A 4,329-nucleotide genomic window follows, 5' to 3' on the forward strand; every position below is an offset into this window, starting at 1 on the left:
GCCATAAATGGGGTCATTTTTGTTGCTGTATGGAAGGAAGTGTTATACCACCATTCAGCCAGAGGCAACCATTTGACCCATTGTGTCTGTTTATCAGATACAAAGCAACGAAGATATCCTTCCAAACATTTGTTTACTATCTCAGTTTGCCCATCAGATTGAGGATGATAAGATGAGCTATGAGCTAACTGAGTACCAAGACAAGAAAATAATTCTGTCCAAAAATTTCCAGTGAAAATGGGATCTCTGTCACTTACAATAATCTTTGGGTTTCCATGTAGCTTTTGAACTGTTTCCATAAATGCAGTAGAAACTGTACTGGCTTTAAATGGATGTGATAATGCACAAAAGTGTGCATACTTGGTAAGTCTGTCAACTACCACCATGATGACACTCTTTCCCTCAGACTTGGGTAAACCTGTGATAAAATCCATTGAAACCTCCTCCCAACGTTGGCTTGGAATGGATAAAGGTTGTAATAGACCCGGTGTCTTAATTGTTTCAACTTTATTTTGTTGGCAAACCAAACATTCCGCCACAAACTTTTGAATATCTGATTTAAGGCCATCCCAAAAAAATTCCTTCTTAACCCTGTGGTAAGTTTTTAAAAATCCTGAGTGCCCTCCTAAGGGAGAAGTGTGCAATTCCATAAGAATCTTTTGTTTTAGCTGGGAATTCTTACAGAGGTATAAGCGATCTTTGTACCATAACGAATCATTTTGCCAGCTAAATGTATCAGACGTACTGGAATCTTGTTGTAGCTTTCGAATAAGTGCCCACACTTCTTCATCATTCTTCCATTCCTCCCTTGCTTCGTTTATCCAATCTGGTTGGATAATAGAAATGGCGCACAACAATGCTTCCACATCCTCATCCTTTCTTGAGAGTGCATCTGCCACCACATTTTGCTTCCCTTTTTTGTAGATGATTTCAAAGTCATAACCCAACATCTTTGTGACCCACTTTTGTTGCTCTTCAGAGGATAATCTTTGTTCTAAAAAGTATTTAAGGCTATCATGATCCGTTTTTACCTTGAAGTGTCTTCCCATTAGGTAGGGTCGCCATTTCTTAAGTGCATGGAGTATTGCCAACATTTCCTTCTCATAAATAGCTTTGCTTAAAAACTTTCCCTTGATTGGACGACTTTCAAAAGCAATGGGTCTTTCATCTTGCATTAGAACAGCACCAATTCCATTTCCTGAAGCATCACATTCCACAATAAAGGTTTTTGTGAAGTCCGGTGTAGCTAAGACCGGTGCTTGGCACATTGCCTCTTTAAGATGTTCAAAGGCCTTTGTTGCTTCCGGAGTCCATGAAAATGCATCTTTCTTCAATAATGTTGTTAGAGGTGCTGCTATTCTCCCATAATTCTTAACAAACTTGCGATAATACCCTGTCAACCCAAGAAATCCTCGCAGATGCTTTATGGATGTGGGGATTTTCCATTCCTTAATGGCTTTAATTTTGCTAGGGTCTACCTTAACTCCTTCATGAGATACAATATGACCCAAATATTCCACCTCCTGGACTCCAAAGAAACATTTGGATCTTTTTGCATATAATTGTTTCTCCTCCAATAGTTGTAGCACCCTGTCAACATGTTCAACATGATCCTTCCAAGACTTGCTGTAGATTAGTATATCATCAAAAAATACTAACACAAATTTTCTAAGGAATGGTTTGAAAATTGAATTCATCAAACCTTGAAATGTTGAAGGTGCATTGGTAAGGCCAAAAGGCATGACCAAAAATTCATAATGACCCTCATGAGTTCTAAATGCCGTTTTCGGAATGTCTTCAATCTTCATTCTGATTTGATGATATCCCGAACGAAGATCCAACTTGGTGAAGTAAATTGATCCATGCAATTCATCCAGTAATTCATCAATGACAGGAATGGGGAACTTATCTTTAATAGTGAGCTTGTTGAGCTCCCTATAATCCGGACACATGCGCCATGATCCATCCTTCTTGTGCACCAATACTACTGGAGCAGAGAAAGAACTTTGACTTGGTTGAATTATACCAGCCTCTAGCATTTCTGCAACCATACGTTCAATTTCACTTTTTTGGACATAGGGATATCTGTACGGCCTGATGTTTGGAGGAACACTTCCTGGAATCAGATGAATAGCATGATCATGATCACGCATAGGTGGGAGACCTTTGGGAGTCTCAAATACCTTGGAATGATTGTCCAGGACTTTTTGGAGATCTGGAGAAATAGATGATTCCAATGTGGAAACATCTAGCGAACATAATTGTGCAATTACACCTCTTTGCTCCTTTTTTAGAAGCTTTGTCATACCATTAGAGCTGATTATCTTTCCTGGTTTCCCTGCAATACCCCTTAATTCAACTTCCTTTCCTTCCGTAGAAAATTTGATGAAAAGTTCTTGAAAATTAAAAGCTATTGTACCCAAGGATTGTAGCCATTGGACTCCTAGTACAACATCAGCACCTCCCATTGGAATGGAAAGCATTGGGCTAGTCAATACATATTCTCCCATGGATAGCTTGATATTATGGCACTTTCCAGAGCAATTTATTGTTCCTCCATTTGCAATCATCACTTGACACTCTGGTGCTGGATATAGGAAGCAATTCAATTCTTTTGCTACCCTACAATGAATAAAATTGTGGGTGCTTCCTGAATCAATCAACACTATTACCTTTTTCTTCTTGATTTGTCCTTCTATCTTGATGGTTTGAGGAGTGGTAATTCCCGCCAATGCATTACAAGATATGGTCGGATTTATTTTTCTTCATCTAGGCTTTGTTCCTGGAGTATATCTTCTTCTTTTGACCTTTCTTGCTCCTTTTCTTCTTCCTCTTCACAATCTATGTAGAATAATTTCTTCTCAGCACACTTATGACCTTTAGTGTATTTGCTATCACAACTGTAACAAAGCCCTTTTGCTCTTTTTTCTTCCAATTGTTGTGGTGTCAACCTTATAGGTTGTGGAAGACTAGGGGCAACAACACTTCCGTCTTTATAGTTGTGAGTGGTATGCTTCCTAGTTGCCATAATTTTGCTTTCCATTTTTCTTGCTAACCTGAATGCCTTCTCTAATGAATCAGGTTCCCAAAGGCGAACATCATGTTGGATATTATCCTTTAAAGACCCTATGAACACATCAATCCTATGCTCCTCTGGAATATCTTTTACCCTTATGTTCAATTTTTGGAACTCCTCAATGTGCTCCATTACTGAACCCTTTTGTTTGAGACTTATCAATTGGCTAAAAAAAGTGTTGCTTTTTGTATCTTCATAATGTGCTATCAATTCTTCCGTAAAAATTGCCCAAGTGATAAATTTTTTACGAGAGCAAAGCCATTGATACCATACAAACTGATTTGGTTCCAAATATACAGTTGCCATACGTACCTTTTGTGTGTTTTGCACATTATTGAGATCGAAGAACTGCTCCATCTGTAATATCCATGTGGCGGGATCCTTGCCATCAAACTTCCTCATATCGATTTTTGGAATATGGTGGGTCTTCGATCCAACATTAGAGTCTATGGAATCATGATTAACATTTCTTTTGTTCACATCATGAGTTTCCTTTACACCCTTTTCACCATTAGTAAGCATTTCTTGTAGAAAATTTGTCAAATCTGTCTTCAAATCTGCCATGTCTGTCTTTAAATCTGTATTCAAATCTGTCTTTAAATCCGCCATGTTTGTCTTCAAATCCATCTTCAAATCATCCATCTTAGCTTCCATGCCCTTTATCTTAGATTCCACGCCATTTATCTTAGCTTCTGTTAGCTTTTGTGAGCGTGACATTTGTTGCACTTGTTCTTGTAATTTTGATATATCATGTAGCATTTCTTCCTCTTCTTCATGAGTCATGCTAGAGCTTTCAGGTTCCTTACTAGGTGTTTGCATTTTCTTTCCTCAGGGCATCAGTTACCGATAATAATGCTTTACTATGCCCTTTGAATTCCGTTAAACCAAGCTTACACAAAAATTTAAAAAAAAACTACACACCTTTTTTCACTTTATAGAAGCCTGATATTGAATCTGATGTATCTCTGTAATTTCAGATCATGCAATTCTGAAGTTGCAACCTGTAGTAGCCTTCTGCATCCTCTTTCAAATGCCACAAGTCTGACCCAAATTGGATTCTCCAAGGAAGAGTTATGTGAAATCTCCCACAGTGACTTTCTTTTAGACTAGTTCAGTAGAGCGAACTTGTACGACGTGCCACGAGTTACTGTTTCAACCTTTGGATCTGCAACTCGTGCACAAGAAACTACAGTCCGTCCTCTTTCTGTACCTTCTTACGAAATTTCAATCTGATCCCCAGAGAGAAAGTTATG

The sequence above is a fragment of the Pinus tabuliformis genome, chromosome 4_1, assembly GCF_031772625.1.
Source record: "Pinus tabuliformis cultivar Carrire ecotype Pingquan chromosome 4_1, CPIR1, whole genome shotgun sequence".
Classification (NCBI taxonomy): Eukaryota; Viridiplantae; Streptophyta; class Pinopsida; order Pinales; family Pinaceae; genus Pinus; species Pinus tabuliformis.